Here is a 26,368-nt window from a genome sequence, read left to right as displayed (position 1 = left end):
GGTGGTTTTTTTGGTGGGCACCCACATGCTTACCTGGGGGCATTATTTAAAACAAAACAAAATAAGCAAACCAACAAAAAACCCAAATCAAAACAAACCCAAACAAATCCCCACCACCTATAATAATCATTAATTTAAATTTAGTTTACTTTCAAGTATTGTTTATATGCCTTATGATATCACAGTTCAAGGCACAAAAAAAAAAAAAAAGGAGCAGAGTTTTTGTTTTTTTTTTAAGGGATTCCCTTTCAGAAATTTCACAGAAATTTTAAGGAACCCAAGGAACCCAACATTTCCCTCCACTGGTGTCCCATCTAAACTACTTTTGGCATAAGCACTCAAATCTGGGAATTTAAACTACTCTATCAAAAGTACAACCTAGAGGAAGGATAGGATGGCATTGTGTACCCAGCATATTTATGCTGCTTCTCCAGTGCTAATGGTAAAGTGTTGCTTGCTAAAACCTAGAAGTGGAGAGGAAAAGCAGCGGCTAAGTTTTCATGTGTCAACTGTTTACTGACGGTGTTTGGAGTTTTCCCTCAGCTCTGTTACTAAGTCTCTAAGACATCATTACTTTATGCTAGCAGAAGTCTAGTTTGGAAGTTGGCACGTAATGAAATATGTGTTTTCTCTAGAAATATTGCCATTTCCAAAACACGGCCTGAAAAAGGGGGAAAGTAGCCTGAAATAGCACTGCTGCATCAGCACAAAAGGGTAAGAAGTGCTGAGAGTCAAAGCATCCAAAGGTCTTTGAAGTACAACAAAATGGCATTTCCCCTTCATTAAATTATTTGAAGCACAATAGCAAAAATCATCCACTCATCTTCTTACATAGAATTCACCATCAGATTTTATTACTACTTTATTAACTTAAGCACCCTCTGCTCTCCTACCCATCACAGAAGAGGCATGGTTAAGGTATTTAGTAAGATGAACTTGCCTCAATCTTGCTTTACAAGTCCTTACTCCCACAGAGGCAGGATGGATCTTCTGGTTCATGTGAAACACTTCATAAATACCAGAAGCATCCTCATGAATAAAGAGCAAAAACAGGTGGGGGGACTACTTGAGAGGGCCCAAGGGAGGGCTACAAGGATGATTAAGGGCCTGGAGCACTGCCTTAGGAGGAAAGACTGAAAGACCTGGGGCTGTTTAGTCCGGAGAGGAGAAGACTCAGAGAGAATCTTATCAATGTCCATAAATACCTGAGCACTGGGTGTCAGGAAGGAAGGGACAGCCTCTGCTCACTCATGCCCTGTATTAGGACAAGGGGCAATGGAGGACATGAGGAGGAACTTCTTCACTGTGAGGGTCCCAGAGCACTGGAACAGGCTGCCCAGAGAGGTTGTGGAGTCTCCTTCTCTGGAGACTTTCCAGCCCCATCTGGATGCATTCCTGTGTGACCTGTGCTGGATTCTATGGTCCTGCTCTGGAAGGGGGGGTGGACTTGATCTCTGGAAGTCCCTTCCAACCCCTAACATCCTGTGACCCTGTTACAGATGACAGAACCACGAGGCTTGGATATGAAAAGGCAAAGCATCTCCAACACAAAGGCACAGCTCATGCTTATGAGCTTCCTTCTCCATCAGTACAACACACCCAAATATCAGTCAGGTGCAGTAACTGCCCTATAGCTCTACTGCTAATACAACTGTAACTATTGATGAATTTATTGCAACTTTGAGCATTTAAATCCTTTCTTAAAAGCAGATGAGATTGAATAAAAAAATATTAGCTGGCTCTAGAGGAGCCAACATGAAAAAGATAGTGTTCTGGAAAGCTCTTTAATAACCACTGCCATTAGATAACAGCTCTAACACCAGAATTCTCTCATCACTTCCTCTGTCTTTGAACCCTTGTGTGCGTTTTTATGCCAAAGATTTCCATTTGCATGAGCTAGGTCTTTAAAAACATATTTTTAAAATATATTTTCTTCACTAGACATTTGGTACATGAAAAAGTACAGATAGATATGATTAGAATTAGGTTCACTGAAAATACATCTCTTAGATTTCATCAAACTGTGTTTAGAAATGACCCCTAAACAGTAAAAAGGATCCTTATGGCTTAGATGGGCGAACTTCAATGTTTCAAGACATTCAATGGACAAAAAGACATCAATTCTGGAGCCCCTATTACAAGAAGGATCTGGACATGCTGGAACATGTCCAGAGAAGGGCCATGAGGATGATCAGAGGGCTGGAGCTTCTCTGCTATGGAGACAGACAGAGAGTTGGGGTTGTTCAGTCTGGAGAACAGAAGGCTCCAAGGAGATCTAATTGTGACCTTCAAGTATCTGAAGGGGGCTACAAGAAAGCTGGGGAGGGACTTTTTAGGGTGTTGGGTAATGATAGAACTGGGGGGATGGAACGAAACTAGAAGTGGGTAGATTCAGATTGGATGTTAAGAAGAAATTCTTCCCCATGAGGGTGGTGAGACACTGGAAGAGGTTGCCCAGGGAGGTGGTGGAAGCCTCATCCCTGGAGGTTTTTGCAGCCAGGCTGGATGTGGCTGTGAGCAACCTGCTGTAGTGTGAGGTGTCCCTGCCCATGGCAGGGGGGTTGGAATTAGATGATCCTTGAGGTCCCTTCCAACCCTGACAATTCTGTGACTCTATAATTTCTAAATGCAGAATAATTGTACATAAGGCATTGAAATTGTAGAGTTTAGAGGTACATATATAAAATACTTTTAAAACACTTTCATTAGGCATACATATTTATGCATGTGATACTGATGTACTCAGGGAAGCACTAGGTGCTTTCTTAGACACATATGGTCCCAAACTGCTTTGAAACAGAACTTTTCAAACGTATTTTATGGTTCTAAACTGCATGTGTTTGATTGTTTTAGAAAGTTGCTATTGCAGTGCTCTGAAATATTACCCATTGCCTCTAATCCTGCCACTGACTTCCTCTAAGAAAAGTCAGGCTCCAGCTCCTCCATGCGATCCCATTAGTTGTAGACAGAAATAGGATCCCTCTTCATATTCTCAAGTTTGAGCAACTCTGCTTCATAGCCTCACCTCTTACCCCTCGTGCTGCAGTGTCCTCCTATCTCAGTGGCTCTACAAACGCCTTGCCTCAGTATGTCCCTCTCTACCTTGTGCTGGTGAGCCCAGCAACGTGTCCAGTGCTGAGCAGAGAAGGAGGATCCTTTTCCTTAACCTTCCTAACAGAGTCCAGAATGCCACTGATCATCTCTGCAGCAAGGGCACACTGATGATTCCTCTTCAACTTCATTTCCACAAGGACCTCCATGGGGTTTTCTGCTAAGCCGCTTTCCAGCTGTTGTCCCTGCCACCTGGTCTACATATGGGGTGCTTCACTCCATCTGTAGGACCTTGCACTTGCCTCTGTTGTACACCATGAAGTTCCTGTCAGCCCACTTTTTCATCTGCTGAGTAACAGCTCTGTTTTCCACTGCAGAGACTTCCCACAATCTGGTATCACCTAAATATCTGCCAGGATACTCCATCTGATAATTTAGGTTTTTTATAAAGTTGTGACATAGTTCTGGCCCCAATGAGTCCCTGAGGCATGCCACCAGGTGAACTTTGTACCACTGATCACTGCCCTTTCAGCCCTCAGGTCCAGCCCAATTTTCACCCATCTTATCTACTTTGGCTGGAATTTGCTTTGTGTTATTAAATACATGTTAAATTCAACATTTGGCAAAGAATTCCCAATTTATAGCAATGAAGACTGCAAATTGACTCCAAAAGATCACTCTTCAAATCTCCATATCCCCATTCCTGTGACAAAATCTGAACGTGAAGCATGAAAACCCTGGGGATTCCTCATGACTGACAAAGTCTTAGGATAATAAGGTTCTTCAGGATCATTTGAAAGAGATGCTTCTATCTAAATATAAATGTACCATCATTAGTTCAATGGGCAATCACTGGAGTAAACAGCAACATTCTGATCAATGTGAAGAGCTCCACTGCAGACAGGTGCACATATATTTGCATGTATCTGGAGCATCATGCACTGGCACACTCTTTGGATTCAATGGAAAGCCAGACATGGAGGATTTCCAGCATGCAGTTTTCAAACATAGCTCAAAGCTATTTTATGGCCTAAGCAAATGTAAAGGCACTCCAGATCCTGGTGTAGGCTAAAGAAATGAAATAAGTGTAGTGGTTTGAATGGTGTAATACCTATATCACAGCATCAGTGTTAGAGGTTGGAAGGGACCTCCAGAGAGTGAGTCCAATCCCCCTGCCAAAAGCAGGATCACCCAGGGTGCTCTGCACAGGGATGTATCCAGGTGCGTGTTGAAAGTCTCCAAAGGAGACTCCACAACCTCTCTGTGCAGTCTGCTCCAGTGCTCTGCCAGCCTCTCTGTAAAGAAATTTCTCCTCATGTTGAGATGAAACCTTCTATGTTCAAGCTTGCACCTGTGGATCCTTGCCTATTGTGCACCACCAAAAGGAGCCTGGCCCCCTCCACTTGACCCCCACCCCTCAGCTATTGATAGACATTGATCAGATCCCCTCTCAGCCTTCTCTTCTCAGGACTAAACAGCCCCAGGGCTCTCAGGCTCTCTTCACAGGGGAGATGCTCAAGTCCCCTAAGCATCCTCGTGGCTCTCTGTTGGATGTCTCTGTCTCTTGAACTGGGGAGCCCAAAACTGGACACAGTATTCCAGGTGAGGTCTCAGCAGGGCAGAATAGAGAAGGACCTCCCTAGAGCTGCTGGCCACATTTTTCTTGCTGCACCCCAGGATACCATTGGCCCTCTTGGCCACCAGGGCACACTGCTGTCCCATGCAGAACTGCTATATATCACCCACTATCAGATCATGAGTTATGAGTGCATTACACCCCTGCTGTATTATAACCCCAGGAGGTGGGGCACTTGTTGCTTTTGCTCTGGGCAGCTGTGCTTTGCCTCTTATGGCATCTTGGATGGGTATTCCTTTCTCCCTTTTCCATCCATATATATGCTGGTGTAATCTAATACCTTTGTAGCAGAGGAGTAAACTATTTGGTGTAAAACTCTCTCTCTACCTTTTTTTCCTCCCTTGCTTATCTCCCAGTGAGGGGAGAGAGGAGGGAGAAGAGAGAGAAGAGATCTTGCATTAGCCCCTGATAATAAGCTACTTCTGAGCTACCTGTATTCAGAGAAACAACCTAAAAAAAGTCACATCACCTGAAAACAGCTTTCCATCTACCTATGGCTATTCTCAAAGCAGAATTATCATCATTAAAATCCTTGGCAATACCTGAGAGTTGAATGTAACAGTAAATGAATATTTTCACTGAGATTTCTACAAGAATCTGCTAAAAATAGATACAGGAAAGAAAGTAGGTTTGTATCAGTTGGAAAACACAGAAAACAGCAGCTTGTTACAGGTTGTTCTTCTTACATGTTACAATTTCTTGGTATAAATGTTCAGAAGGCCAAACAGATGGGCATGCAAGAAAACAGCTCCTGTAAATAAATAAGTAAACAGTCTGACACAATAGAAAGTTAGTGAAGGCAGAAAATCACCAGAGACATCTCCAAAACTCCTCTGCCATAACCTTGATAAAATATTCAAATCTCAAGCACCCAGGTTGTACAACCTGATTTGACCAAGCCACCTCCAGCAGGAGTTGGTACTGTTTCCTTCACAAAAGCAAAGCCAGTTTGATTTGGGAGTCCCTGTTTGTGCCCTGGCTTCTCTGTTCTCTATGTAACTTTCTTTACTGCAACACGAAATGATGAAAAGGTTTGCAAGCTCAGCTGGTTCTGCCTATAAAGAACAAGCAGGGACTGAATGTCATACGAACAGAAGAGCATCACTGAATGTGTTCACTTGCATCAGTGCCACTGCAAAGAGTATACAGAAGTGTTTATACTGTGAGGGTGTGGAAAAACATCCATTTTGCACCCCTGGGCACAGTACCTGAATCACTGTGGAAGATATGTCAGGTAGTGATAGGACTAGGGGGAATGGAACAAAGCTACAAGTGGGTAGATTGAGATTGGATGTTAGGAAGAAATTCTTCCCCATGAGGGTGCTGAGACACTGGCACAGGTTGCCCAGGGAGGTGGTGGAAGCCTCATCCCTGGAGGTTTTTAAGGCCAGGCTGGATGTGGCTCTGGGCAACCTGCTGTAGTGTGAGGTGTCCCTGCTCATGGCAGGGGGGTTGGAACTGGTTGATCCTTGAGGTCCCTTCCCACACTGACCATTCTGTGATAGGAATTACTATAAAAAAGTTCAAGTTGTGCTAAAAGCTACAGTATGGCATTAGGTATGCAAGAAGATTTAATCAGATAAATGAGCTAAAGGGATGTTACAATACAGAGCTTTTAAACTGAATTTCAGTAGCATGTGTGTATTCAGGAACCCATTGACTCTGCTTCCCAAAGGAGCATAGTGAGAATGTCAGGAGTAGAGGAAAAGAAAGAACTTAATAATGGCAGTCTTGACATTCATAAACAGTGCAAACCTCAAGCTTCTGGAGCAAACAGGAACTCTTGTTAAGCCTATTTGGCTTTTTTTTCACCCCCATGCAGTTCCCAAGCAAGTGTCAAGGATCTAATAGAGAATTACCTTCCTTATGGTATTCTCACTGGTAGGTGAAACTGGGCTAGCTCATAAATTGCAAACACACAACGAAGCTCCTCATTTACTTGCATTTATGTTCAGCCCTTAAGGGACTTGCTGAAATCAAATGCTATAAAACACATCATCCTTGTCTCTGGGAAAAAAAACCCAACCAACCAACAAACACACACACACCAACAAACAAAAAAAACCCACACAAAAACCAAAACCCACCCCACACTCCTGCCGTGCCTTCAGTGATAAAAGACCACCAACCCCTAATTACATCTACTATTTCCCAGGTGAAACCTAGCAGATTCTAGCCCCAGAACATAGATCATACTATGGTCTTATTAAAGAGCATAAAATTTGTTAAAAAAAAAAAAATCTGTGTGCATTAATCTTTCCTTATGAACAGAGCCAGGTGAAAAGTTGCAGAGATGTAGGTAACTGAATTTGTGCCACTGATTGATAGAAAATTCCAACAATGTTTATTGATTTGTAGTAAAATATGGTGGAAATTAATCAGCACCAGGGCAAGCAAAATACAAAATTGGTCAAAAGAGCGAAGATACTTGTCCTAAAAATCAAAAGCTGTTCCCTTCTTGTCAATAATTGTGAGGCTATTTTCACAGTCTCCTATGGAAAAAAAAAAACACAAAATATTTCATGAAAATACTTTTGCAGCAAACATGCTCATTAAAGCATATTAATTTAATTAATCATTAAATTTGGCTCATTAAAGAGCAAACAAACAAAAACCCCACCCACCCCCTAAACAATCAGCTACAACAAACCAAACCAAAATCGGAACTGTCTGGATGGTCCCATGCAAAAGGCAGTGCTACCTAGCTTGAAGGTCAGATGGAGAGCAGTGACAAGTGGCACCCCTCAGGGCTCTGTACTGGGACCTGCAGTGTTTAATATTTTTAACACTGCTACAGACAGTGGGATCGAGGGCACCAACAGCAAGTGTGCAGATGGCACCAAGCTGAGTGCTGCTGTTCATATGTCAGAGGGACAGGATGGCATCCAGAGGGACCTGGACAAGCTGGAGAGGTGGTACCCAGGTGAACCTCATGAGGTTCAACAAGAGCAAGAGTCCTGGGCTGCCTCAAAAGCAGCATTGCCAGCAGATGCAGAGAGGTGGTTTTGCCACTTTGCTCTGCTCTGGTAAGACCTCACCTGGAATACTGTGTACAGGCCTGGAGCCTTCAAATGCAGGAAGGAAAAGGAGCTGATGGGAACAGGTTCAGAGGAGGGCCATGAAAATGCTCAGGGGGTTGGAGCAGCTCTGCTATGAGGACAGGCTGAGGGAGCTGGGGGTGTTCAGCCTGGAGAAGAGGAGGTTCTGGGGAGACCTAATAGCAACCTTCCAGTACCCAAAAGGGACCTATACAAACGATGGAGAGAGACTGTCTACAAAGGCCCACAGTGACAGGATGAGAGACAATGGGTTCAAACTGGAGGAGAGCAAATTTAGACTGGATGTTAGGAACAAGTTCTTTACCATGTGGGTGGTGGAACACTGGAACAGGTTTCCCAGGGAGGTGGTTGGGGCCCCATCCCTAGAGATACTCAAGGTGAAGTTTGACAGTGCTCTGTGCAACTTGATCTAGTGGAGGATGCCCCTAGATGGTGTTGTACTAGATGACTGCAGGAGGTCCCTTCCAACCCAGACCATTCTGTGAATCTTAAAAAAAAAAAAAACAAAAAACCAACAACATAGCAACCCAAGCCAAAACAAAAAGCCCACAGAAAATCTCAGGCCTTTTTGGATTTTTGGGGGCGAAAACACAAATTACCAAATCTTGTGTTCCAATCCGGATCAAGTTTCTTTACAGGTTAGAATTCCTGATAAAAATGTAAATTCTCTTTGTCAGTTTTTATTAGTTGAAAACTAGTAAAAGCAGCGTTTTCCCCAGCTTACTCAGAACAAATATGACATTGCTTGTGCCTTGTGGAAATCATCTTGCTGTTTCTTGCCATCTCGCTGGCTTCATTCTGTGGTTAAGAGGCTTCCCCTAATCTTGCAAAGATGGCAAGACTGAAGCAAAATGATGGTTTTGTGTCAAAGTTGTCAGAAATTTCTATACAGTTACTGAAGAAAAGACTTTCCCAGTTCAAATTACCATTAGGAAAAAACCAAAAAGCCTGTTTGAAAAAGATGAATGGCATCAACCCCTTGGAAAAAAAAAAAAAAAAAAAAAAGGCTCTATTACACTCTGCTGGGAGATTTGCATTGATTGTATGTTATGGTATCTTGCCTGGACACTTGAGGGAGGAAAGCTGCATGGGGCTGTTATTATGTGCAGTGTCGGTTTTGTTCTGGGACAGCTGCTGGTTCTTTATGTCAGCTCTGCTGCACCTCTTGATGAGATTGATCCTTCAGTAAATAGCACACTGAAGATAATGACTCATATTTTTCATCTTTCATATTCCAGTAAATAAATAAACCCAACCAATCACATGAGAAGCCCTGAACCTAGCTGCAACACAAACGGTAAAGCTTTAACTGGCTGAACTAGAGGCAAGATCAGATCTCAGCACAGCCAACTGGGGCAGGCCTGAAAAGGACACCAGATAAAACATCTGCCCAGAGCTCTTATATTGAAGATTTTGCTTGATTTTACATGGCCACTCAGGCATTGAAAAAATAAAGTAAAATTGGGTGTCCAGATGCAATTAGGAGAAAAATAACAAAGCCCATCATACTTAATAGTTGCATTACTTTTTTGATTAGACTACATGCCTTAATATTCCATTTTACACCATTAAATGCTTCAGCTTCCTATGTATTATAAACACTCCATAGTAGATTAGAATTATTATAGCTATTAAAGCTTTTTAAAGCATTATGCAAATTCTCTTTTAGCTATAAACCAACATCATACAACGAGCAGGCAGGAAAGATGAGATTAGTTTAACTGGAAGGAAAGAAGACAATTTAAAAATTATTTTTCTCTGTGGCACATGGTTCTATTCTTAGATGAGACATCAATATTTCAATCAAGGCCAAGACAGCTGCAGTAAACAAGCATCCTATCAAGCAAATTTTTTTTTGGATAGCATGAGAAAGAAACTTACATTCAAATCCTGACTACTCCTAATTAATCATGCAAATATTAAATGCAGCCATGTCTTGTAGACCATACAATTTCACTACTCCTCCTCAATGCTTGACTTTCAATAGCGTGGCAATCCAAGCACATTCAAACTGCCCATCTGGAGCATGCACACAGTCAGAGAAAGCTGCTCACATCTTTCTGAAGCAAATACAACCTGCCTCTTTATTTGCAGAGCCAGGGTGACTTTACAGAAGCATATCACAGTGACTTAAGGTACCCAGAAACCCTCATTCAGAGAAGACCAAATAGAAAGTTGATTTCAAGAGTCACTAAATGTCAGTATCTTTCAGGAGTCCTTAAGCCCTTGGCAACAGAGGAATCTAATATCAAACCTTGCGTTATGGTTAGAAAACCATCAAGCAATTTAAAGGGGTTGAAATAAAGACAGAGCTCCACTCATCTCTCATAAGTCAGAAATGAGCCACATGCATTGACCTCAGTAATGTTTGTTTACATGAAGCGTTACTAACTTCAAATTTTATGTGAATTATTAGGTCCACTGCAGTGAAAACTTCACCTGAAAATATGTATTTTGCCTTACCCATGATAAATGTATTTTTCCTTTCAGTGGGTTAATGGCTTGCTAGTAGTTTGATCAAGCACAGAAGGCGGCACACCTGCTGTACTAAATGAGCATTGCCACTTCCAAGAGATGGTCACGTTCCTTGTACTGGCTGCTGCCACCACGAAATTCCACTCTGCAATTTAGTTGGCCAGTTCCCCTCACTAAGTTTGCAGAAAACTGGCCAATAAAAATGTAATATAGAATGGTTTGGGTTGGAAGGGACCCTAAAGATCACCTTGTTCCAAACTGCCTGCCATGGACAGGGACATCTACTAGAGGAGGTTGCCTAAGGCCCCATCCAACCTGACCTTGAACACTTCCAGTTTTGCAACCTCCACAACTTGTCTGAGAGTTTCATTTTGCAAACTTAATGCAATTAAAGTTTTATTTTGTTCCCTTTAGATACCTCTGTTTCCAGAAACCTAAACTGTGTGTTTTGGATTTATCTTTCATGTTGTTTCCACATTATCCTGATTTTTTAACATATCTGCCTACTCTGTGGGCATTTACCCTGTAGAGACATGGGTATCATGAAATGGGACCCAGGCAAGCATTTTTCACAGCAAGAGTGGTCAGGCATTGGAATGTGCTGCCTGGGAAGGTGGAGTCACCAACCCTGGATGTGTTTAAAGGTCATTTGGATGTGGTGCTTGGGGATATGGTTGAGGGGTGAACTCCATAGAGTAGGATTATTGGTTGGACTTGGTGATTTTGAGGATCTTTTCCAACCTGAATGATTCTGTGATTCTAGCAACAAGAACAAAGTAAGTTGAGTATCTGAACCTTCAGAGGACTCGCAACATATATTTTAGATTTTGAAACACTTGAGAAAGTTAACTTGTCCTGCTGCTGGAGATCATAACGGGGATTGTTAGTAATTGTAACTGAATGAACAAGGGAAGCTTTGGTTCATTTCTAGCAGCAAGAAGCATCTGCCTAGGGCTCAAAGTGAAAAGAAGAATGGTTAAAAGTTGTCTTTTGGTGGGATAGAAAAGATGAGGCTTCATTCTGACAAAACAAAATGTCCCAATCTTTTAACTCCTTCCAGCATCAGAAGTGAAATATTAAAGCACAGCACAGATGCTGTGTGCTTTTCAAATTCTTCCAATTATCTCCGTTTCATAAAGAGAATTTAGTGAATGAAACTCCCTTCAGCTTTCACCCACATCTTTGTCCTCTTCCCAACACAAGACATGTCACACTGGATGCATTTCTTAAGAATTTAACCACCACTCTCCTATGAAGACAGGCTGATAGATTTGGGGGTTTGCAGTCTGGAGAAGGGAAGGCTCTGGGAAGACCTTACAGCAGCCTTCCAGTGTCTAAAGGGAGCCTACAAGAAAGCCGGGGGGAGACATTTTACAAGCGTGTGTGACTGACAAGGGTTAATGACTTTAAACTGAAAGAAGGTAGAATTAGATCAGATACAAGAGAGAAATTCTTTAGTCTGACAGTGGCAAGACATTGCAACAGGTTGTAAAAAGAAGCTGCAGATACTTCATCCCTGGAAGTGTGCAAAGCCAGGTTGGATGGGGCTTTGACTAACCAAAAGTGGAAGATGCTCCTGCCCATGGCAGGGGGATTGAAACTCGATCTTCAAGGTTCCTTCCCACCCAAAGCATTCTATGATTTGTAAAAGCTTCTCCTCAGTCTCTGAAGCACCACACCTGCATCTGCTGGAGATCGTAGCCCAGCTTAACTGAAGAAACTCCAAAAATACATAGCAAGCAGTGAACAAGAGATGGATGAGCACCAGCTAACACAGGGCTGGCTGAACACCATCCTTTAACTGCAGCACCTGTGGTATTTTTGCCTGGTGCTGCCTTTACGTTCAGAGCTTTTTTCTTTAATTGTATGTTCCAGTCCATTTGGGTGTTTGGGAACAAGCCAAGGCCCTGTGATGGTGAGGAAATTCAAGGCCTGACAACTCTCTCTTAAAACAACAATAGCACAGGCAAGGCAGCACAGGAAGACTCCCGTGTTAGGCAATGGAGCCAGAAGCTCAAGAGCTAATTATCTTCGGTTTCATCCATCAAAGATGTAATATACTCTCCTCCTGGGTCATAGACAGGCACCATAACAGCAATGAAACCCTGGGAAGCTAAAATAGGGCTGCCACTGTCTGAGCTAAGCCAAGTGGAAAACAGCATGCCTATACCAAGGAATCACAGAATTAACCAGGTTGGAAAAGAACTTTGAGATCATCAAGTCCAACTTATCACCCAACACCATCTAATCAACTAAACCATGGAATTAAGTGCCTCATCCAGGCTGTTTTTAAACACTTCCAGGGATGGTGACTCCCCAGTCAGCACATTCCAATGGCCAATCTCTCTTTCTGGGAAGAATTTTTTCCTACCATCCAGCCTAAACCTCCCCTGGCACAGCTTGAGACTGTGTCCTCTCCTTCTGTCACTGGTTGCCTGGGAGGAGAGACCAATTCCCCCCAGCTACAATCGCCTTCCAGGTAGTTGTAGAGAGCAATAAACATATCTGATAACAACATTTTCCAGCATCAAATCAAACCAAACTGACAAAGCAAAAACTACACCCACCTGGCTGCATTCCTGTGCAGACTCCCCTGGGTGATCCTGCTTTGGCAGGGGGGCTGGACTTGATGATCTCTGGAGGTCCCTTCCAACCTCTAATGTACTGTCATACTCAAATTGTTTATGAGAGACAAACTCTCTAGTGAATTTTTTATCTATTGCTTTTCCTTGCATTCGAGGCCTGTCAGCATCCCATAGCATAAATGGAATGATTATGGAGCAAAAACATGCAACATGCTTTCCTGCAAAAAACACTCTGGATGTCAATCTTCTCCATTTTATATGCTATGCAACTACAATACTTGTTTTCTTGCTTTTTATTCCCCCTCCCTTTCTTTTTTTCTTAATAGCATATCTGTTCTATTCTAGTAGTCCATCAACACATCCACCCTAACAACTTCAAACATTGATATCTTTGAGATTTCTCAGATTTCATTATCCAGTTTTTCAAGCTCAGTGGATTTTAGAGCATCTAAGATGTTCTTAAGCTGTTCTTTTCTAACTGAAGATATTGGTGCTGAAATAGCAGATCAAAAATTAATAGGAAGAGACTGATTTATCTCCAGCACTCTGCAGATATATTTCTTACTAGGGGAGCTTTTATTGGTATTTATCCGTCCATAAGCCTGTTCACAAGCCCTGGATGAACACAAATGCAAACCATGCTACAGGATCACAAAGACACAGAATGTTAGGGGCAGGAAGGGACCTGGAGAGATCATCCAGTCCAAGACCCTGCCAGAGCAGGATCAACTACAGCAGATCACACAGGAACACATCCAGGAGGGATGGAGAAATATTGTTCCTTTTAATAATGCAGTTATCCCCTACGCTCATCTGACACAGATAACTGCACAAAGATACCTTTGATCTTTCACAGTAGTTGTGTAATTTGTACACATTTTCAATAATCAAGAAAATGTGGCTCACCTGTTTAATGTAAGAGAGGCAAACTCATTCATGATTCCAAAAGATTATCCCCTCCATGGTGCACTTCAACTTTTGCCTTGAATAATTTCTTGAATATGCAATTGGTAATAAACCTGCCACACACTTCAAATATGAAATGCTGTTCTGGCAGTGGACTTCAGCTTAGTTATTTCATTTAATTGTGCTTTCATTTAATGTTGGATATGCACAAGGGTTCTAGTTTATAAATCTTCTCATGGGGAAAAATGTTTCTTCTCATCTGAAGTCTTTTTTTTTTTTTTTTAAATCAAGATGTGTTACAATTTCAGCATAACAATGCAACACATGTGCTTACTAGTGTGCAAGGATTTCCTAAGAGTTGTTCATTCATGTAGTTTACAAGGAAACAAAGGTGCAGCAGATTAGCAAACAAAATGTACATTGAAGAACTACATAAGCAGGTCTTAAGTATCCTAATCACCTGAGACTCTCTGATAACCTAAAGGCAACAAGACTACTAATCAATACAGGCAACAAGTCTACTAATCAATGTAGTCCTCTTCTAAGCTTCTGCACTGCATTCCTAGTCCTTGAATAACCAAGAATCCCACAGTATCACAGAATGCTAGAGGTTGTAAGGGATCCAGAGATTGCCTAGTCCAACCTCCCTGCTAACACAGGTTCACCTCAATCAGTTTGCACAGGAACATGTCCAGGAGGGTTTGGAAAGTCTCCAGAGGAGGAGATTCCACAGCCTCCCTGGGTAGCCTGTTGCAGTGCCCCATCACCCTCAGAAGTAAAGAAGTTTTCCCTTATGTTTAGGTGGAACTTCCTGTGTGCTAGTCATACTAGCAGGTCTGCTCTCAGGTTGTAATCAGTGGTTTTTATTTGTAATGTCATAAGCATTTGGCACAGAAAGAAGATGGATGGATAACAGGAAGTGTAGAAACCTGCTGTGCATTTCTTTCACAATGCTATAAGGTTGTCTGAGGTTTGAGCAGACAGAAGCTATTTTATCCCTCCCCAAAGGAGTAAAATGAAAATGCTCCACACAGAATGGGAACGTTAAATGGAAATACTATTCACACGTATATACAACACCAAACACACAAATTTTGTATTCAACCTTGGACCAGTTCTCCATCCTAGGCTTACCAAAACCTCACTAGGACAGAGCCTTCCCCTCCAACCAAGCCAAAACCCCAGGACTCAATGCCCCCAAACAGGCTGACAACTGCTTCCCCCCCCCACACTAAATGCAGCATGTCAAAATGCCTCAAGGCCTCTCTCCCCCCTCCACCAGGCTGCATTGCATAGCAAGAAATTATCTTGCCAGCTTGTTATGGTTTGAAGCTAGCAGCTTAATTAGAAACAAAAATAGGAAGATTCCAGAGGCTTTGAGTAGAAAAAGAGTAAGAGGTAAATAAAATGAGCCATTGGATGCAAAAGAATAACAACTGATTTAACTACATCATTCCATTTGTTTGCTGACTAGGATCAAGTTTGCTGCAGGAACTGTCCTGTCCTTTTCTCCTCTTCTCTTTGCAGCTTGCATGACTTGCTCCCTTATTCTTTCCTGACCTTCTGCTGGCTAAAATGACTTTGTGTTCTGTCTCTGAAGGTACTGGAGAAAGGAAAAGGGAGGAGGCTGCAATGGTCCCCCTGAACCATCTGGGTTGGCTGTGATTTTGTATAAGGGGATCCTGGGTTTAGTGTTTTTTTCTGGATTGTAAATATATGTAAATATACTTCGTATATATTTGTTGCATTTTATACTTCTAGATTTTAGTTTACCTTTTGTAAATATAATTTTCGTTTTGCTTTCTGAGTTCTTGTTGGGGTTTTTTTGGTAAGTTATTCTGAGGCTAAATTCCAATTAGTTACAGTCTCACAGTATATCAGAGGTTGGAAGGGACCTCAAGAGATCATCAGGTCCAACCCCTCTGCCAGAGCAGGAGCACTTAGGGTAGTCCACACAGGAACACATCCAGGGGGGGTTGAAAGTCTCCAGAGAAGGAGACTCCACAATCCCCCCGGGCAGCCTGTTCCAGTGCTCCATCACCCTCATTGTAAAGAAGCTGCTCTTCATGTTGAGGTGAGATCTTCTATGTTCAAGTTTGTATCCATTGTTCCTTGTCTTATCACTGTGCACCACCCAAAAGAGCCTGGCCCCCTCAGATATATATATAGACATTGTTCAGATCCCCTCTCAGTCTTCTCTTCTCAAGACTAAATTAGGGAGGTACTAATTGGGGAGGTACTTTCAAGCCTCCGCACAGCTCAAAGCCCTACTCCCCTGCAAACCAGAGACAGAAGCCACCACAATGCCTGGAGAGAGAAGCAACGAAAGTGTGAGAGCAGCCTGTAATAGAGAGGTCACAGGACTATAGGATGGGGATAACAATGTCACAATATCATGGACACCTTTTGGACTGCCTAGGTCCTTGGAGGACTATCTCTATGGTTAAGACATCCCAGTCTTAAACCCATGTGGTAGTTTTAGGCTGATGCCTAGGAAAATTTTTCCACAGATTGAGTAGGAAACTGGTAGAATGTAAATAAATTACCATTGAATGGAAAAGGGCAAATAATGATAGGGTTTAAATAATCCCATTGGTCTGATAACTAACAAAGTTAGTTGTGTAAACTAATTCTCTCTTCAGTTTCTTTGCTCTAGCTTTCGCTTGGCTGTTGCTGACCTTGGCTGCATTCTTCTTGTGGCTAAGTGCTAACAAGCTACTCTCTGCTTTTCTCCTCTTTTTCCTTTGTCTAGGGGAGGGACAAGGGGGAAGCTGTTGGTAACCCCCTGGTTTTGTCCAGGGGAGGCCTTCTTGGGTTGTTTATAAATTGTAAATACATGTAAATATTGTACATATTCATTGCACTCCATATTTCTAGATTTTAGTCTGCTTGTAAATAGAGCTTCATTTGCTTTCCAACTGAGCTGGTCTGGCAATTTTATTTTGGGGGTATAATTCTCTCAAATTAGTTGGGGGTGGAAGGGGAGATAATTTCAACCCACCACAACCCATAACAAGGGTTTCTTCAAAGCAAAGATCCTCCAAGAAGCAGGTGAATTTCTTTTTAAAAGGTGTCATTTCCATCCATTTCTAAAAAAAAAAACCCAACCCATCAAAAAAAAAAAAAAAAAAGAAAAAGAAACAAAAAAGACAAAAAAAAGCCCAAACAAACAAAAAAATCCCCAATCAAAAAAACCCAAACAACCCCCCCAAAAACAAAAACCCAAAAAAACCCACCAACCAATCAACAAAAAACCCCAAACAAACAAAACCCAAATAAAAAAAAACAAAACAAAACAAAAAACGCACCCCCAAAAAAACCAACAAACCAACAAACCCAACAGAGGATCCTAAACCAGTTTTTGACTACATCTGCAAGATTAGCTTCCCAGGTTTTCTTGGAATCAGAAAAGTTAATACAATATTTTGGAACAAGTTTCATAAAACATTGTTAATGTTGTTAAAGTGAGGCTCTGAAGGAGGAAAGGGATTTTAGAAAGTTTATTTTTATGATAACATCAGGTAGCCATATTCATGAGGAAACAAAATGCAATAAAAGAATCAGTAATGGAACACACATGGCCTTTCCTTCCCTGTATGATTCACACCCACATTTTTCTTTATGCATCTCTGTGACTTTATCTGCAAGAAATTTTACTGGTAGAGAAGTGAAAATTTATAATGGGTTGCTTCCCAAAGAACGCTACAGTTATATTTCTTACTAAGCACAAAGGTAGCAACTGAAAATAAAAAAGTAGACAGAAAAGACTGCTTCATGGAAGCTTATCAGTGTGATTCATAAAGAAACCAGGAGAGTTACATAGCAGCAGAAATTCTTCAGAAGGGTCAAACAGGTACAGAAAATGGTGGTGCAGAGAGCCACTCAGCTATTTAATAAAAGCCACTGACAACCTTCTAAGGCTGGAAACTTAAACTGAAAAAAAAAAAAAGTGTGGGTTTCCTTTTAATAAAACAAACCTCCGAAAGCAACATCAACAGAACAAAACAAACCTCAAAAAAGAAACAGAAAAATCCCACACAATACCAAACAACAACAACAGAGCAATCAAACAAGCCCAACCAAAACCAAAAACACACAATCAACCAAAACATCCCACAACACCAGAATTACCTCGATTTTGTTGTCAAAGGCAGACCTTTAATACAGCCAGGTCATGCCCTTTCAAAATATTTAGCAAAATTGTCTGATTGTATTTTCCCTTTCAGGGAATACATGCAGCTACTGAAATTGCTTCTTTTATGCTCCCAGCAGCCTCCTTCCCAGTGGCACCACTCCACAAATGCCTCTCCATACTAGGTAGGCTTCCTGCTAGGGTCTCGTGTTTGAAGAGATGGGATCAGCACTGCTCTCAGAATTTTATTCCCACCTTCATGGGGGATATTCTACACCACTCCATAAAACTGCCAAATCTTCCTCCACTTCTGCCTTCTCTGTATTTAAAAAGGGGTGGGTGGGAAGGGGAAAAAAAATAGTAGCCACTTTTGCTGATAAAACACCTAGAATGTTATACCTGAGAAGTATCATATGCACAGTAAGTAGCTGCAATAAAGAAAGAATTACTATGAGGTTTTAAGCACTACAAGTGCTGTGGGAAATTTTTGCCCCTGATTTTTTTTTTTTTTTTAATGCTGCTCATACTTGGATGGTTACTCTTAGGTTTACCATAAAGAGTTTCCTCATGTGTACAAACGTAAAGGGCTGGTTTATAGATCATAAAAATATGCATTCAATTGCTTCAAATAACACTCGGGGAACTGCATGTAAATGGTGCATAAATTGCTCAGTGAATCAAGCCAAAGTCGCTTTCAGAATCAGGAACCTGGGGGTAGCCAACATCAACAAACACACACACAGTGTTAAGAAGGGAAAGCTTATTACTGCAGAGGAGTTTTCATCTGTGCTGTAAATAAAACAAGGGCTTTGAAAAAAAAAAAAGCCACTTCAAATACACATCTGCAGCAATTCTATTATGATAATTAGCAGTGGCTGAGGGACAATCCACATACTTTGCATCAATATTGTTTTGATTTGCACTGCAGGATACTTCTGCAGTGTATGGATTTCTGAAGCAGCTTATTCTCCACTATAGATGCTCCCAACAAGCTTACTTAACACCCTGAGTATCATCAGCTGTAAATCAAAGGTTTGACACTGCAGGGCTCTAGCAAAGTGGATTCATGAAGTTGGAATTTACCACTTGCCCTCTGTCAAAATGTGCATCATCATCGTGGCCTCTAAAATGATTCTAAAAGGCATTGATATGATGTGTAATATTTATTATCATGCTTTAAAAATAACAAACTATATCCTTTGATTGGACACTTACTGGGTTTTGTCTTTTTGGTTTTTACCTTTTGACCCATCAAATTTTAGGTTCTAAATTCTACTGAAGTTAAGCATATAACTGAAATCAAATGAAAAAGATCTAAGTTCATAGCTGCAGTCTCAATAACATGAAAGGAGAGCCTAATTGTTTGGGGCTTTTTTTTTTTTTTTTTTTTTTTACACCAAAGACAATTATAAAGCTGCTGCTAATATACATGGCAGGCACCAAGAACTTAAATTCTAAATGGGATTGCCACAACCTGACCAGTACAGAAGGAGGAGAAATAAAAGTCTCTAGCAGTTGTTATTTTTGAGTAATTTTACTACTCTGACTGCATACAGAAAACGTTTTAGGGCAGAAAGGAAGCTGCTAGTGGAGGGGCTGAGGCCAAGCCATGTGGTTTGGCCCTCACTTCCTCTGCCCACACTTGTGTTGGGCAGGGTCACCTAGAAGCTCCTGGAGAGCAACACATACTGTGAAAGGAAGAGCTCAACCCTACCCCAGGCATCGTATTGCTTCTCTGCAGCTGTAAAGCACTGCAGATAATGAGGCCCTAGCAGTGCCTTAGCATACTGGTATTATTCCTACTTTATCAAACACCCTATAACTGTGGACAACAAAACATTTCTCAAATGCTCTGTTGTCTTCAAAGCTCTCCTAAGCAAGAACGTTGAAAGAGTCACAGGAGATTTGAATGGTTGTTCTTAGTCACCAAGTCATTCAATGGCTGTGCAAGGGGCACAGATTTTATGACCTGCTTATAGAATAATTTATTGATACTTCAGTCTGGAAAACAGAGCAAAGGAGAGAAGATCTACAGTGCTTTGAGACAGGGGCTTTTGACTTTATGTTCACTACTGCATTATGAGACTGCATTAGAAGCAAAGAGACCCAGCATCTGAATCTAAAAAGGAACTACAACTGTCAGTCAATAAATACTAGTTCTGCCAGGCAGCAATCTTATAAACCACAGCAATCACTCCACACAGAGTACAGGTCCTGAAACACAGCTTTGGCTTCTTTACTGTTCAAAATTGATAATTGCTTCTGAAGGCAAACGAATCCAGACATATGCTTTCCACTGGGCACTTGACATCATCAGTCTCCAGTTAACAAAAAGTATCTGACTGAACCTACTGCTTCTGATAATGCAGTCCAAAATAATACACATTGTGTTTGTGAAGGAACAGTACTGTTATCCTCAAGTGTTCTCTAAGCCTTTAATTCAAGACTGTCTCAATACCTCACACTTCAGAATAAATGGATATATGCTATGGCAATTACACCAGCAAAGAGCACTTCATATCACATTCCCAGCCTGTCTTTTCATGCTGCTATTGATGCACAGAATACATTCCTCATAAAGACAGCTTACTGTCCTCTTCAAATTTCTCCTTGTGACTAGTGCCTTCCAGGACACCTATTTGAATCAAGAGTAAGAATCTTGGACACTGTTCCAAGCATCATGCTGCTGAGGACCTCTGGAATATAAATTACTTGCCTCTCTCTCAACAACATGCACATAGGCTGGACTTGATCTCAGAGGTCTTTTCCAGCCTCAATAATTCTGTGGTTCTGTAACACTTCATCTTTATATTCAGTTGCTGTCCACCTGTTAACTTAGTTCATTGTTTAAAACAAACACTAGGATGTGTTATGGTGCAAAAAGCTTTGACTGTGTTCATTGCACAGAAACCTTGTTACCTTGGACTTCAGCAGAGCAGACTTTGGCCTCTTCAGGGATCTGCTTGCTAGAATGACATTTGATAAAGCCCTGGAAGGAAGAAGGGCTGAAGGAAAATGGTTAATATTCAAGGATCACTTCCTCCAAGCTCAGGAGCACTGCACCCCAAAGAGAGTCAGGCAAAAATGCCAGGAAACCCGTGTGGATGAACAAGGGGCTCCTGGACAAACTCAAACACAAAAAAAGTGAAAGCAAGGACAGATATCCTTGGAGAAATACAGAGAAATTGTCAAGCAGCCAAGGATCAAGTTAAGAAAGCTAAAGCACTGATAAAATTAAATCTGGGCAGGGATGTCAAGGGCAACAAGAAAAGCTCATATAAGAACATCAGTGATAAAAAGAAGACTAGGGAAAGCATGAGTCCTCTCCAGAAGGAAACGGGAGACCTGGTTACCCAGAATTTGGAGCAGGTTAAGGAAATCAGTGACTTTTTGACTCAGTCTTTACCAGCATGTGCTCCAGCAACACTGCCCAAGTCAAGAAGGCAAAGGCAGAGACTGGGAGAATGAAGAACTGCCCATTTTAGGAGATGATCAGGTTTGAGATCCTCTAAGTGAGTTGAAGGTGCACAGTTGCCCAACAGAGACATACCTAAAAGTCTAAGCATTCCCTCATAGATGTTTTTCAATTTTGACAATGTGGTGGATGTTTTAACCCTTAACCTAAATATACTGGATCACTGGATTCCTTAGGAGAAAAAAATGAATTGTGGTTTTGTCATCAATCAACAGCCTGCTCTGTGACAAGAGTTTGAAGGACCTAATCCTTCAGAGACTACTGTGCCTTTGGAAAACAGCATGCAGACAGAGACTAGAGAACTGTGTGGTACATAGCGGGCAACAGAGTATCCACCACTGTGGGTGCTTAGTGGATATATGCTGTGGAGTTATGATGCACTCACTTGTCTGGAGAACCGTGCATGTGGCAACTCAGCTTGGAATAAAAGGTGGGGAAATGCTGCAGAGAATGGGCAGCACAGAAGTACATTTCCATCTGAACTGCAAATATTTCAACCAAGTATGCAAATCAGATGTGTTTGTGGACAACCTCTTCGATCCCTACTGATTTGAGAATGCACACCAGAGAATCATTTCCGTGCAAGCTATTTGCTCGTGGCTTCACCAGTACTTCTTGGAATAACCAGTGGTTGGATGCAGGCCACTAGACTTCCAAGTCCACACAGTAAGGAGCATACAATATTTTTTCTTGGCTACCTCAGATGTAAAACAGTACAGAGAATTCACACAGGCTGACGCCTATGTCAGCATTTTAAACAAGGCCAAGTTCTGTTCTTTCATTTGGTTTGAAATGCTGCAATAAATTCAGTGACATTTCCATGAATTTAAATGCCCAAAGAATTTAAATCCTACTAATGCAAAGCTCAGCCACAAAACTTTAGACCTTATAAGGTGTAAGATGTGGCTTTCAGGGTCAGGGCTGAAGTAGGTGACCTCTGTAAACTTTATGATGGGGGGAAACTTCACTTTCAAACTAATCCTTTGTAACAGTCTCATAGAAGATGCAGTATATCTCATTTTTATATCCATCAGTCCCTCTTTAGGCTGGATTAATGTAACCAGTAGGCTTTATATAAAAGAAAGATTTTTGACCTTCAAGACTAATTTTTTCCTGCTGTATCTAATGACATTGCCAGGCCACTGATGAGTGACTTTACAGTGCAGAAGGTGTTCTCATTTTCAAGCCTCGTATGTCACAACCCAGCAGAAGCCTGTAGTGTTACTGTATGGCTTGCATGCAGAAATTCACGCTTTCCACTGACTTGAAAGCTTAGATTGCTCCTCTGGTTAAAGCAGACAGTGGTGCTATCTTTATCAAGCTGTTGGATGCTTCCTGTGACTGCCTGAGTCATTGGCAAACAAGCTTGAGGCCAGACAGGTATTTTACTCTTAAAAAACAGATGGCGATGCACATGGGAGATTTGAGAAACACATCCTCAATGCAGCAACAGATCTCTATAAAAGTACCTGTGCAATTTATTATGGTTTATACAAGATTTTTGTTATTGCCCTCTCCTACTCCACCATTAAAAGTACTGTATTTAGAAACAGGCCTCAACACAAAGGAGTTTTACTTTCTGGGGAGAAACATCAGCAGACAAGAATAATACATTTCTTTTCTTTGCACTGCAGGTATTTTGGCAGAGACAAATTCAGAAAATGAATGTTAAAGACTGGCACTAGGTAAAGAACTGCTTGTCAGCAGTGCCTGAAACTGTTTTCTGAAGACAGTGCAGTAGCTTGATATTATTTCTTTTTGTATTTAACAGCCTGGGATTGGGGGCTGGAGGGAAGAAGAAATTAAAAGCATTCTAGTTGCAAGTATTTCCTGATTCCTATTTCACCCAGTTATCAATCCACACTTTTCTCATGGTAATAGCTTAGCAGTGCCCAAAGGGAGACCTCACCTGGAATACTGAGTCCAGTTTTGGACTTCCTGGTTCAGGAGGGTTAGGGATCTATTCAAGAGAGCCCAACAAAGGGCTATGAGGATGTCAAAGGAACTGGAGCACTGCCTTATGAGGAGAGGCTGAGAGACCTGGGGGTGGTTAATCTGGAGAAGACTGAGAGGAATTTAATAAACATCTATAAATATCTGAGGGCTGGGGGTCAAGAAGGAGGGGACAGGCTCTGCTCAATTGCACCCTGTGATAGGACAAGGGGCAATGGAAGTAAACTGCAGCACAGGAGGTTCCACCTCAACATGAGAAGGAACTTCTTTACTCTAAGGGTCCCAGAGCATTGGAACAGGCTTCCCTGGAGAGCCTGTGGAGTCTCCCTTCTCTGGACACTTTCAAGACCCACCTGGATTCATTCCTGTGTGGACCTGTGCTAGATTCTATGATCCTGCTCTGGCAGTGGGGTTGGACCTGAAGATCTTCAGAAGTCCCTCCAACCCCTAACATCCTGTGATCCTGTAAACAGATATTTGTATATCTTTAATAAACTATTTTTTTCCAGTGCAACTTATTTAAAAATAAATAAATGAGCATTACATGCCAGTGTGCCCTGGCAGAAGGTTTAGTATCATAATGACATTTCTAATGCCAGCTCTGTAGTTTGAAATAAGCATCGTGTGGCTAACACCGTTCTTCAGTTTTCTTAATAGTAACTAAACTTTGTCTTCAAAATGACCACAAAATCTGGGAGGCACAAGAGAGAAGAAAACTACTATTCCTATTTGTTTGTATTTCAGTTTTCACTTCATCGTGGACTGCTAGATTTTGGACTTATATATATTTGGCAAGAACTTTGGAGAGAAAGGAAAGAAAATGAGTACCAGTTGTTTCCTTAAAAGTGCCAAGATTAATAAGTATAATGACAAAAATCTTATTCATATTACTTAGAAAAGGAATCATGCAGTGCTACAGAGTGGGGGATAAGTGGCTGGAGAGCAGCCTGGCAGAGAGAGACCTGGCAGTGCTGGGTGACAACAGCTGAACATGAGTCAGCAGTGTGCCCAGGGGGCAGGGAAGGCCAATGGTATCCTGGCCTGGATCAGGAATGGTGTGGTCAGCAGGAGACCCTGTGCTCGGCACTGATGAGGCCACACCTTGAGCACTGTGTGCAGCTCTGGTCCCCTCACTTCAGGAAGGATCTTGAGGTGCTGGAGCAGGTCCTGAGAGAGCAACAAGACTGGGGAAGGGACTGGAGGGAAAGGCTGATGAGGAGAGGCTGAGGGAGCTGGGGGTGTTCAGCCTGGAGAAGAGGAGACTCAGAGGGGACCTTATCACTCTCTACAACCACCTGAAGGGAAGCTGTAGTCAGGTGGGGGTCAGGCTCTGCTCCCAGGCAACTTGTGACAGGACAAGAGGGCATGACCTGAAGCTGTGCCAAGAGAGGTTTAGGTTGGATGTTAGGAAGCACTTCCTCAGGGAAAGGGGAATTAGAGGCTGGGATGGACTGCCCAGGGAGGTGGTGGAGTCATTGTCCCTGGAGGTGTTTAAGGCAAGCTTGGATGTGGCACTCAGTGCCATGGTCTGGTTGATGTGGTGGTGTTAGGTCATAGGCTGGACTGGATGATCTCAGAGGTCTATTCCAGCCTCAATAATTCTGTGATTCTGTAAAACCAGCAAACAAATAAGCTGGTAACTACCTCTTAAACCCAACCCTTGCAGCCTAATCACCTGGCACAAAAATCAGGAGTGCTTCACAACTTATTAATACACTTTACTACTTAGTACCATAGATTGCAGTGGGGGAGGGTTATAGTAAACTTTGTTCCATGTTCAGTACTGTATTACAGTAGCAATTAATTTAGAATTTAGATTGTGACAGTAGAGTAGAAACTGCAACACCTCAGCAGCTGCTCTGAAGTGATGAATGCAGATTTGACACTGCATTAGGAAAATACACTGTAGCATTCTGCTTAGATCAGTTTGTGTTGTTGCCAGCACTAATTACAGTTACAAATTAAGTATTTGCCAGCATTTTTCTTTTTGTGCCTGTATATTTCCAGAACCTGTAGTTTCTAGCACTGGCCATCTTTACAGAAGACAAAAGAGAGTGAGAGACTGAATACATAACAGCACCTACAATGGTTTCTTCCTCAGTGCTGGTCAAACACGGAATTAAAGCAAGTAAAGGAAATGTGTATATTATTGCTATGAAAACCAAGGTGATGATAGCATTTAATTACCTAGAGAGCCACAAAAGATGATGTACCTCAGTAGTTTCTCAAGGCATGAAGACCTAAGAGAAAGAATCACCAATGCTGTAAGAGCTTCTACTTTCCAACTAAGGATGTTGCTTGCTTATGGTTTTTGCAGACCCTGCCAAATACTACCTGTTCTTCAAGAAAGAAAAGATAAAGCACCTTAAGCATTACAACCAAGAACAGATTGGCAATATTACGAGTATCCTCTTTCACAGAATCACAGGATGTTAGGGGTTGGAAGGGACCTTGAGAGATCATCCAGTCCAACCCCCCTGCCAGAGCAGGATCACCTATACCAGAGCACACAGGAACACATCCAGGTGGGTTTTGAATATCTACAGAGAGGGAGACTCCACAACCCCCCAGGCAGCCTGTTCGTGTTCTGTCACCCTCACAGGGAAATTTTCTTTTTCCTCCTGCTTCCATGGAACTTCCTATGCCTCAACTTCCACCATTGCCCCTTGTGCCATCACTGGGCATCACCCAGCAGAGCCTGACTCCATCCTCATGGCACTCATCCTTTACGTATTTATAATCAATAATGAGGTCCATATCATTAAACAGCTCTCAATTTGTAATTAACTTGCATTAAGTCCACAATTAGGACCACTGTGGTGCAGCAGAAAAACTGGAGGGAGGCAGGGTTTAGCTTAACTGCAGACATTTTGTAAATACGTTGTTTTTCTGCCTTTCCTCCCATCCTCCCTCAGCTCTATTTGACCAGACTGTCACCTCCACACAAGGCAACTCTGGACTTCAGTGTCACACTGCTTCTTTGAGTGAACTCTTTGGAGTGATCTTATGAGCTGACTGGTCAAGAAGAAATGGATTCTACTTCACATTGAAACACCCTAAGGTAAAATCAACATAATTGAATGGAAGGATATTGAT

The sequence above is a fragment of the Indicator indicator genome, chromosome 8, assembly GCF_027791375.1.
Source record: "Indicator indicator isolate 239-I01 chromosome 8, UM_Iind_1.1, whole genome shotgun sequence".
In the NCBI taxonomy this organism is placed as follows: Eukaryota; Metazoa; Chordata; class Aves; order Piciformes; family Indicatoridae; genus Indicator; species Indicator indicator.
This window is presented reverse-complemented; position numbering follows the sequence as displayed.